The following is a 12,336-nucleotide window of genomic DNA, read 5'->3' on the forward strand; positions in this document are numbered from 1 at the left end:
CCTTCCTTTATCTTTCCCTTCCTCCTCTCTAAACCATCTCTGATCTTGCCCTCCTCCTCATTTTCTCCACTCACTGCTTCTCTCATTTCACCCCTCACTCCCTTGCTTTCTGTCTCATTCTTTCTATCCAGACCTCTCTTTCTTCTTTCCCTCTGGTCTGCTCTCACACTCTCCCTTCGTTTCACATTTCATACCACCTACAGTTGCAGCTCTCTAAAAACCCTGAGAGACATCTAAGCCCTACAAAGAAAAAGAGAGGGTAAATGAAAAAGAAGGACTCTATGAAGTAATCAAGGAGTTTAAAAAAATAAAAAATAGGGTGACAAAGATCCATCAAATTCTCGAGTCCCACGACACTGCTCCAATATTCCAAGTTTGAGAAGTGAGGAGGGAAACCAGCTAGATTTGCTTAGCAGAAGTCCTTCCTTCAGTCACAATCTACTGAACTCTGAGTAGCAGAGCGGTGAATAACATCAAATCAGAAGTGCTGCTTCATGCAAACAAATGTGCAGTGCCATGGGTGGGAAGTGGGTGGATCAGGACGTGGTTTGCCCAGAGAGTTTGTGAATGCCCATAAACTCACGAGTTTACTGGTATTTCACAAGCTTATGCTCAATCCGTTACCACCTTTGAAAAGGTTGATTTGTTCCAGCAAAGGGCTGGAGTCATTCCTCTTCTAGGGCATGAAATGGAATAGAATATGCCACACTTCATGGCCTTTGCCTGGTGTAGGAAAAAAAATGTTGATGTGCACATCCGGCCGCTTTTCCCCAGCGCTGAAGGACTGAGACAGTTTTCCAAGCATGCTGCTGGGAATGCAGGTGAATTTGCAAAACTTGTACATCTGCATGGTGCATTTATGAATCGGCTCCAGATCTCTAGGGTAAATCTTGTAATAACTATACGGGAACGTTAAATATCATACACGTCTTGTCTGAAACTCCCAAATGTAACACAGTTTACTGGGCCTCACAAAAAGGCCACCGAATCTCTGACGGTGGTGAGCCCTTCCTCGCCCCCTCCTGCCTCTCTCGGTTATCTTCATCCCACGGCCCAGCCACCTCGCCCATCCATTCCTGCCTCCTCCCGCACGCCCCAAGGCTGCTGGTCAACCATTAACAGAGCATCCGCCGAGACACCACAGGTGCATCCGGCTTGGCAGAGCACGCCCATCACAAACAATGAAGATGTTTTTCATGAGGGAGGAGAGCCCAGATGCCTCTGCTCTTATCTGCCGAATATTAGCAATTAAAAAATACAACTGCTGGAAAAACTATTCCTATATTCATGTGTGATCAGCATATTAAGGCTGACACATCTCACTATGAGGGCAGAGACAGAAGAAGAAAGACAGAAGGTGTTTTTATGAACGAGAGAGATGGAAACCGAGGGATGAGAGGAAGAAAAATACAAAGAGTGAAAGGAAGCTAGAGAGGTGAGAAAGAGAGGGGGAGGGGAGGAATACAGAGGAAGAAAGAGCGAGAGTGTGACAGAGAAGAATATACATAAACGGTTTATGCCACACAGGAAGATGGACAAAAAGAAAGGTTGAAGAGAGGAAGTGAGAAGGGATGAATGAGAAAGAGAAAACAAGAGAAGAGTGGGGAAAGAGAAGGCGAAAGAGTGAGCAAGACAGAGAGTTGAGGGGAGCAGTAGAGAGAGGGGAGAGAAAGTTTAGAGAGGGGGAGATAAAGAGAGGTAAATGGAAGATAGATAGATAGATAGATAGATAGATAGATAGATAGATAGATAGATAGATAGATAGATAGATAGATCAGTGATATACAAAAGCATTGATAGAGCTACACAGAGAGGCAAAAGAAAGAGCTATACTCAGGGTGAAAGATTAATGGAAAAAGAGAAAGTGAGAGATAGAGAGATACAGACAAAGACATACTGAGAAGTACACAGATAGAGATGAAAAAATAAAGGAAGTGAGGGAGAACAAAAGAAGTAGAGAAATGCACACAGACACAGGCACACACAGACAATGGACAGGAAGGTAGCGAGGGATCGTAGGGGCGGTCTACCCATTTACCACTCATTCCATCCATAGGTCCTCTCTTTCCAGGCCCATCACAGAATGCCATAGCAGCCCTTACTCTGTTCCAGAAACTTCCCCGACACAGCCAAGGAAACTGGCCTGTTTCAAGACCGTATCCTACAGCCGGGAGAGCGTCCAGACTCCTAGGAAACCTCGGTAAGACTCAGCATCTCATTTACTAGAAGGTTCTTCATCTCCAAGGACCAGTTGTTCACTTCTTGGGCCAGCGATGAATACCAGGGAAGACCTATAAATTCGCACCTCCAGGAAACACGTTTGTCTTAACTTTGAACTAGAAGTCAATTCTTATCCGTTTCCATCATCCCTCACGCCTAGTCTGCTCGCCTCAGGCCAACATAACGCTTTCCCAAGGTTGCTGACATGAGCAGGGCGAGATATTGTGCATAATTTAAAATGTATGTTATTTGCTTCAGTAATAATAAGCTGTTTTCATGACATTGTTTAATACATTATTTTGAATTGGTTTTACTGAACTACGACACTTGCACAAATATATGGAGATTTGTCTACCTCACCTGTCAACTTTAGAATTGATTGCTCTGGCATCTAAGCTGTCAGTCAAATTTGACCTGTTACAAGACACATCTTAAATCCTGGCTTTTTGCTCTCCCTCTATAGTTTTCCATAAATATTTCTACCTTGGTACAGTATCTTACAGGCGCTAGCACCAAGACGCCTATGGGCATGCGCTGCACTTTTTATTAATGAAGAGGTGTGGCGCCGCGGTCAGGGTGACTGACTCCGGAATCTGGGGATCACGGTTCGATCCCCGGCGCCGGAGGCAGATTAGCCCAGCACCATGTGACTCTGGGCAATAGCTTGCTTAATCTTCCTGACAAACCCCAGCGCCTACAGACCCTTACGGGTGATTGTTCGCGCTTTACAAATGTGGATTATTATTATCTCTGAAACCGCAACATGGCTCTGTGATATCTTCCTGCTTTTTCCAACTTTGCAGAATTAAGATCAACAAATTCCTCACTACCAACGCCTTAGTTCAAGTTATGATAGCTTTGGCCTTGAAGAAATGACTGTGCCAATCCTCTTTACTTGGGTCTTCTAAACACCTTACACAGCGGCTCCAGTTGATCCAAAACCGGGCTGCCTGGCTGATTTATCAGCTTCCCAAACGTTGCCATATTTCTAAAGTGACAATCGACCTTCACTGGCTCCCATTTGTACATAGATCCACATTCACAACATGCTGCACTATTTTCAAGGTAAACAACAATGGGGTGACCCTGTGTCCCTCAGAACCTGCGTATGGATATACAAACAAAAACAATGGTTCTGTCGGGCATGGACAATATTTCTTTGCAAAAGGATTATTTCTTTTATATAATATTACAAAACCTTCATTAATGATATCTGGAACACATAGCAAAAAACACGGACGCAAATTAGTGAATATTCTTGTATTTTATATAAATGAACACATTTATATACTCGCAAGTTTGAAAACAAGGCTGTCAAGACAAGGTGAAGCTTATAGTGATGTGTACTAAAGTGAATTTTGTGCTCAGTGGTAGAACATAGTGTATCTATTATGTACAAGGTGATTAAAACCACAGTATATACAAGGGAGAAGATTGTTGTGGGCCAGAATATTACGACAAAAACAATGACTCTGATGCCCGTACAAATTATTCAATCACTTGCACCTGGCATATCTGGACCCTAAGAGATCGTCGACGTTTCAACCCAATCAATGCTTAATTAAGAAGTCAAGGCGGGTCTTCGAGACGGCAGCGCATTACCAGGACTCACAACCGGTTATGTATTCCTGATTTAATTTTCCCTGAACTTTCTGAAATTGGTGTTAATCCAGCAGATCTCTCACGCCAGCAGCAAGTCCACGGCGGACGCATCATTTGGATTGGTCGCAATTAAAGATGACCTACTAATCACAACTGAATAGGTAATTTACCAAGGGCTGTCATCTCCTACTTCCCTACACCTGTCCTGATGAAGACCCGCTGTTGGAAATGGGATTTCTGGTTGGCTAAGGCCTGCGCCAAAGCCAGGCAGAAACCACCACTCTAGTCAGGGCAAGGGAGTTACACGCCAAAGATAACCCCTGCTCACCCCCTTGGTAGCTTGGCAGGAGCAGTCAGGCTTATCCCGGAGGCAATGTGTAAAGCGTTTGCGAAACACACACACAGCAGCAACACACTAGGCACACTACAAAAGGAACTCCACACAAGGTTATATCAAAAATAGCCTTTTTGTTATCATAAAACACATTAGAATAGTAATCACACAATATAAAGTGTGCCAACTGGCACTGGCCAATATTTACAGGGGATTATATACACATGACAGGGCCACTTGGGCCACTGTCAGAACCATCACAAAGTGAACTTAGTAAATATAGAACATAAAATAGGCGTAGAACACAACCAGCAATTACTGGCAAACACTGTACTCAGCATCATCCAGTAACACAAACAAAATTATGCACAGTATCACATTAACCGTGAAATATATTCTGCGCCAACCTCATAAGCCTAAACATATTAGACAATAACATCCTAATCATAAATCACATTAGGCATAAATCACTTCTGGGAATCAAGACGACCCTTTGCCAAAGAGAAGAACCAAGGAAGCTGAAGGAGGAGACTGCCCTTGTGCTGTGCTGTTGGGGTTGGCCTGCGGTGGTTACTTTATTGCCAAGGAAAGGAGAAAAGGAACTTTGTGTGTTCTTTTGCAATCTTGAAGAAGAATCTCCAAGGGCTTGAACTATGCGTGCCTCCTGCCTGAAGGCTCAGGGATACAAGACTTCACCACCAGCTCCCCTGAATTCCCTTGCTGTGGAATTCTGCCTGCAGAGAGGTGCCTACTGTTGTTTGGGCCCTCTGAGAAGACTGCGAGTCGCTGGGAGCTGGAAGCGTGACGCAATGAGGAGAAGCGTGTCGCTGCCGCAGCAGTTGCCGTCGCATCACCGAAGAAGCATGCCACCGCTGCAGCTGTTCGCCGACGCATCATCGACGAAGCGCGTCGCATCACCGGAGAAGCATGTCGCCGCCGCAGAGGTCGCCAGCGCATCACCGGAGAAGCGTGTTGCAGGGCTGTCGCGGCTCAGAAGTTACCTAGTTCACCGCATGGCTCTCGAGCGTGCACGCATCACAGCCAGCGTTGTCGCATCACATCAAGACGCCATTTACTCGCATCGCACCGGATCGTCTTATCTCATCGAGGCGCCATCTTGTCGCATCACACCGGATCACAGTAAGAAACCGACGCATCACCTCCTCTCCGGTAAGGAACCGATGCATCACCTCTTCTGCGCTGCAGTAAGGAACCGACGCATCACCTCCCCCGAAGCAAGGAACCGACGCATCACCTTCCCTGCGACCCTTTTGTTTGTATTGCGTGACGCATCCAAGGTATTTTGAGAGTAAAGTGTCGCATTTACCATCTACATTGAACTAAGCTATTTTCTACCATTTTAAAGTCTATTTTTGAGTACAGTATTGTGAATTTTTGTCATTTGGTCTTGTGTTAAGTCTAGTAAAGATTACTTATTTTTCTAAACTGGTGTGGTGTCCATTGGTAGTGTTTTCACTGTATTACTGTATGTGCTCATAAGTGCTTTACACACTGCCTCTGAGATAAGCCTGTCTGCTCGTGCCAAGATACCAAGGGGGTGAGCAGGGGTTATTTTAGGAGTGTAACCCCTTACCCTGACTAGAAGCAAGGGTCCCTATTTGGTCAAGGTACCTACCTCTGCCAACTAGAGATCCCCAGTTCTAACACCCGCCTTGACTTCTTAATTAAGCATTGATTGGGTTGAAACGTCGACGATCTCTTAGGGTCCAGATATACCAAGGCTCTGGGTGCAAATGATTAAATAATTTGTACGGGAATCAGAGTCATTGTTTTTGTCGTAATATTCTGGCCCACAACATTCTTCCCCCTTGTATATACTGTGGTTTTAATCACCTTGTACATAATATATACACCATGTTCTACCACTGAGCACAAAAGTCATTTTCGTACACATCACTATAAGCTTCACCTTGTCTTGACAGCCTTGTTTTCAAACTTGCGAGTATATAAATGCCCTGTTTTCAAAGCTTTGCACATGAAAAGCCCAGATTTTATTAAATCTTGGTTTCACAAGTATTCCCCCACTAGAGATCATAGATCCACCCATTTGCACTAGTAAGTGATTCCTCAATTTAAGAGGAATAGGAGGCTTCTCAGTCATTGCTCCTTGTGTCTGCAACACGGAACTCAGGACCACCTTAAATTATGGGAAGTTCAGACAGATACTGAAGACTTGGCTCCTTAAGCACGCCTATTAATAAGTATCCTGAGCCATGTTGGGACAGTTACCTAGCGCCAAGAGACCGTTTGGTGTATATGCACTCCACAAGCTACAGTAACATAACATAACATCTATAAGTGCAATAAATCAAATGTTTGCACATCCTCTAAGTGGTGCTGTTCATGGAACATACTGGTAAAGCCACAGTAGATTCAGATGAATGCTACACCATATATTAGCCTCTGTTGTAAAATTATAATTGTCTAGATAGAAAAAAATCTACCAATCAGAAACAGAGGGTAATTGTTTATCCACTCATGGAGCAGAACTTGATTTTGTATTCAGTAAATCTAAAAGTGGAGTTCAATTTTCTTTTTCTTGAACCTTACTCCCTATACTACATTTAGACTTTACTTAGTGACAGTTTTTATCTTGGGATGTGCCCAGTCAGTTTGAGGTCTATTATGTCAATCTACATAAATGTGTTCATCATTGCTGTATATACTGTACAAGTACAAGATGGCAAAATGTACATTTTTAGGAGTAGTGTTAAGGCAGCAGTGGCATAGATTCCATTGGTGCAGCAGATGCAGTGGCACCGGACCCAGGGGCCTAAGGCACCCGCTGAACCCACAGTTCGAACAGCAGTGCGGGGGGAAGAGGTAACAACTAAGCGAAATAAAGACATTTCTCCTCGTTGCGCCTCCTCTGGGAAGACGTAGCATTTTGACACATTTCCATGTTTACCTGTCTTGGTAAATCTGGGAATGCCCCAAAACCCATGGGTGGACGCATGGGAACACCCATACTCCACCCATGGAACGCTTTCCCACGGCCGAGTAGCGCAAGGCAGGGGCGTGCCCTGCCTTAAGTTACTCCAGATTTACCTACTAACGTAGGGTCACGCAAGGTGGCCTTGAGTTGCTTGGTAAATCTGACTTTAGTATTGCATTGCCCTTGGGACACCTTGTGTGACACAAGAGCAGCGCTATACTATTATAAATATTGGCCTCCGTGCTGATTTGTGAGGGTGTAAGCTTTAATAAATATGGGGCCGTGGTTTCAGCAGTGTCTCTCTTCAGCCCACAGTGAATGAACAGGTCATTGTAAGATACATTTTCCTAAACAAAATTCAATACCCTGTGTTTTTTCAAAATATATGCACATTATATTAGTCATTCCAATTAGAATACTTTCATCCCAATACCTGTGGAAAACCATTAGTGCCAAAAGGTTGGCTTTGGTGTGAAGGTTAGGATACCCGCTACTTTTTCGAGTTTGAGAAGGGTTTGGATCATGGTTATGGTTTGAGTTAGCTTGAGTAACAGAGAGGGTGAAAAGTATTTTGTACATAATGGAATTCATTTGGTAGGTTATTAAACAGGCATTGGCAAAGCCAATGGGTTATGTTATGTTATATGCATTTCTAAAGCGCAGCGGTTATCCGAAGGTGTCCTGGCTCTAGCTACTATCCTCTGAGCACAGAATGTTGTGGAGATGCTGCACGTTATAAAGCCAGGTTTTTAGTCCTTTCCTAAATTCCATGAGCTCAGTGGCATTTCTAAGATGGAAGCAAAGGTCATTCCAGGCCTTTGCAGGGCAGATGATAAAGCTTCTACCCTCCCCACGTGACTTTATTAATGGGGATCATAGGCATAGGTCTCACCTATGCGATAGCTATTGGCCTTCCAAATGTGTTTTAGCTATGTTGTACAGCAGTGAAGCTGTGCAGCATGGCTAAAATTTAAAGTTAGAGAAGAAAGTAAAGTTGCTAAACAAGTGTTAGGATGCAGCCAGCGCTGACCGCATCATAGCGTGTAACATGGCTAAAAGACATTGGCTAAGCCAATGGCCTTTGCATAGGCGAGACCTATTGGCTTTACCTTTGCTTGTCCTTTCACCGGGTTTGCTAACTCTCCCTAAGATGGCGCTTTGGATCACAGTAAAACTGGAGAATGCCACTCAAACATGTCTGCCAAGGAAAAAGTTGCGCTCTGAAGACTTGTTATTGTAAACAACAGAAACCTTTGCCCATCAAAGTGAATGGATGAGTCAGTTAATAAATAGAACAAACCAATTGCCCTTTCCTTCTGCATGCTTTTCAGAGGAAGACGAAAAAACAACAGATGATGGACAGAATGTAGAACAATGTCATACATTCACCCCAGTGCAGAGATCTGGGCCTAAATCCATAGTTTTTTTGCTCACCATGCCGTTCCAGTTTGAACCCAGCCATATGCAAATCAGTCTTGACCCTGTGCCTCATGGGTACAGTCCAGCCTGAACTGCCCAGCCAGGTCCTCCCTGGACTGGAAACAAGCATCCTAGGAGGGGTTTCACCCCTCTTCAGCCAGGATAGCTTGATTCCAGTGGCATGGAGAGCATGGGACCCATGTCTGGGCATACCCTTCCCACTCGGGGTGACAAATGCAAAAACAACAGTTGATGGACAGAATGCAGAACAATCTCATACATTTACCCCAGTACAGAGATCTGGGCCTAAATCCATCGTTTTTTTGCTCACCATGCCGTTCCAGTTTGAACCCAGTCATATGCAAATCAGTCTTGACCCTGTGCCTCATGGGTACAGTCCAGCCTGAACTGCCAAGCCAGGTCCTCCCTGGACTGGAAACAAGCATCCTAGGACCGGTTTCGGGTTTTCACCCCTCTTCAGCCAGGATAGCTTGATTCCAGTGGCATGGAGAGTACGGGACCCACGTCTGGGCATACCCTTCCCACTCGGAGTGACAAATGCAAAAACAACAGTTGATGGACAGAATGCAGAACAATGTCATACATTCACCCCAGTACAGAGATCTGGGCCTAAATTCATCGTTTTTTGCTCACCATGCGGTTCCAGTTTGAACCCAGCCAGGTATGCCCAGACATGGGTCCTGGGCTCACTGTGCCACTAGAATCAAGCTATCCTGGCTGAAGAGGGGTGAACCCCCAAAACCGGTCCTAGGATGCTTGTTTCCGGTCCAGGGAGGACCTGGCTTGGCAGTTCAGGCTGGACTGTTCCCATGAGGCACAGGGTCAAGACTGATTTGCATATGGCCAGGTCTAAACTGGGGTGGCATTGGGAGCAAAAGAATGATGGATTTAACCCAGATCTCTTGACTGGGGGTGAATGTTTTGATTTTTTCTGCATTCCGTCCATCAATTGTGTGTCTTTTGCTTTCTCGCCCTATGTGCGCCAGGTATGCCCAGACGTGGGTCTTGGGCTCACTGTGCCACTGGAATCAAGCTATCCTGGCTGAAGAGGGGTGAACCCCCAAACCGGTCCTAGGATGCTTGTTTCCGGTCCAGGGAGGACCTGGCTTGGCAGTTCAGGCTGGACTGTTCCCATGAGGCACAGGATCAAGACTGATTTGCATATGGCCAGGTCTAAACTGGGGTGGCATTGGGAGCAAAAGAATGATGGATTTAACCCAGATCTCTTGACTGGGGGTGAATGTTTTGATTTTTTCTGCATTCCGTCCATCAATTGTGTGTCTTTTGCTTTCAGAGGAAGGCAGCATGCTCTCGTCCGTCACTCATAGTGTTAGGTCAAAAATCATAGGATGGAGTGCGCAATACACATTTAATTTTGTTTCTAGAAAACCAGCACACTGTCCAGCAGATGTGGCATGTTAATATTACTGAAGATGCGCTATATTGGAATCGTATTTTAATAGGCAGTTTTTTGTCTAGTTTATTGACTTTGTTACAGCTGGAATGTGTTACGTTACATGATTGACATAGCTTACTCCATTCCACATTGGTTTGCCACCTTTTCCAGAGAAAAATATTGACCTTTACAAAAAGCACTATGACGCGGCCAGCGCTAGCCGTTTCATAGCATTTTTGTTTCTTATGGTGGGTGGAGGTGGGCAGCATGGACAACAGGAGGAGGGTGGTAATGGTAAAGAAAAAAGCACCATGACACAGCCAACGCTCTCTGCGTCAAAGTGCTTTTTTTCTGATGGCAGTTGTAGGGGTCAACATGACAAACAGGAGGATGGGAGGGAAAAAGCAACATGGACAGCGAGAGGGTGGGGTTGGAAGGAAAGAAGCAACATAGTCAAGGGTGGGGGAGGGAGATAAAGAAGCAACAGGGACAAAGGTGGGTGGTGGGAGGGTCTGAAGTAACTTGGACAAGAGTAGGGGGTGGGAGTGGAAGAAGCAACATGGGGCGGGTGTGGGAGGAAGAAGCAATGGGGAGTTGGAGGTGAAGATGCAACACAGACGGGACACATAAAGAAAAAAACAATAGTACCAGTGAGCAATGGATGGACATCAGAAGGGCACTAATCAAAGTAAGCCGATCACTACGTGGTCCGTGCTCCAAACCAAAGAACAGGAAGTGACATCAGCAAGTGCTGGTGATTTACGAAGCAGTAAATAAGAGGGACAATGAAGCCAACAAATGGTAAGCATTTTCCAGACTCCAAGCCCCTTATAGTACACAATACATCTCGCAGCATTAGCACATGCACCGTTGGCCGGCGAGATCTAAACACAGCCCATGTAATACTAAGTAACATTTTGGTTACAAAGGTTTCTTCAGTGTTGGTTCTCTGTAATTCTGTCCCTTTAGTACAAGTCCATGGGCTCAAGGATCCACATGACTATGTAGTGTCTTGTTTTACAGAGCATAAAGAGCATAGGAATTTCTATGCATTTATAGTGTCTAGAGAGCCACTTCAATGGAGAATCATCAGAAGGGTCCAGTGACATGTATTTATGTAAAAGGAGATTTGAATGTGACAAGAATATGGCTATTGACTGAAGAGATATTCTGATTGGATGGGAAATTTTGAGCAAGTGCACAGTTCTTGGGCCAGGGCACATTTAAAAATGTTCTGATAGGATATGCCTGGAAACCCTTATTATCTTAACTGACACCACTGTTTGTCACCAGGTCTTTAAGTATACATATATAAGATATAACCATTTATTTATTGTGCTTTTATGGATTATTATTGATCCGAATAAAGTTTCATTGACTTGACTTGACTTGAGATATAACCATTCATTTAATTTCACACAATTAAAGCACAAATTAATTCACTATTTTTAAATAAGGTAGATTACTGCAATAGCCTAATTGCGGATCTCCCTCAGAACTCTTTCCTACCCTGCTTTAGACAAGGTTCTAATCTTCAACCTACTTCAGTCTATGGTCATCTAACTGGCTGAGACTCTGCCAAAAACAGAGCACTTTTCAAACTGCTAGCCCTGGCATACACGGCTATATATCACCTAGCCCCGGAGTACCTACCCAGCTCCCTTACCCGATACACTCTCAACTCTCTCACCCGATACACTGCTAACTGCACCAAAGATTGCCAATCTGAATCTCCTGACCTCGCCCCATCCTCCATGCACCACTTCTAGATTCCAGTTATTCCAACTTCTAGGACCTCACCACTGGAATGATCTTCCCCCTGACATCAGAGCATATACCTCTCTTTGGAAATTCAAACCAGCCCTGACGAGTCACCTCCTTCTGCAAGAAGGCAAATAGACACCAAGTAACCCGACAGCTACCCAATGTAAAGATGTATGAATGTGTAAACTGTTGAATGTAGTCTTAGACCTCTAAGTAAACGTGTATTTTATGCCAATGACACATAGCAGCTTACTAACTCATACTTATTCTCATACTCACAACCTGTTTTATGTCAATGTTCCATTTGTTTTTTTTAAACAAACTTTTATTAGGTTTTCAGACAATCAACTTGACATTACATCAGTACAGTTCTAGATTCATGCATCTCATTTTAATACCGACATTCTAATGAATGAATTGCTCAACCATAATATGACATCAAGTTGCACAACCTATCTATGTATGGTCGGCAGCCTACTACTCTGGTAGTCATACTCTGCTCAACAACATGACAGTTCATACTTACTTATTGCAATTCTACAAACCCTATGTAACTATACAAACTATCCCCAACTATCCCCCCAAGGCGTGTCACAATGTTCGCTGCGCTTATGCAGCTAATTG

At 44.3% G+C, this 12,336-nt stretch overlaps 1 protein-coding gene across 2 annotated transcripts in view; it reads left to right on the forward strand.

Annotated features, from left to right (window-relative positions):
• The first annotated feature begins 1,213 nt into the window (after positions 1–1,213).
• The window catches only part of LOC146855845 (regenerating islet-derived protein 4-like), a 38,547-nt gene continuing 27,424 nt past the window's right edge, over positions 1,214–12,336 (forward strand). Inside the window, exons 1-2 of one of the 2 annotated variants that reach the window (XM_085653786.1) lie at positions 1,214–1,435; positions 2,072–2,200. The gene's annotated coding sequence lies outside the window, so the exon portion shown is untranslated. Of the gene's footprint in view, positions 1,436–2,056; positions 2,201–12,336 lie in introns of both variants that reach the window. The other variant, XM_085653787.1, reaches the window with a different exon arrangement.

Source organism: Triturus cristatus, chromosome 4_1 (assembly GCF_964204655.1).
Source record: "Triturus cristatus chromosome 4_1, aTriCri1.1, whole genome shotgun sequence".
NCBI lineage: Eukaryota > Metazoa > Chordata > Amphibia > Caudata > Salamandridae > Triturus > Triturus cristatus.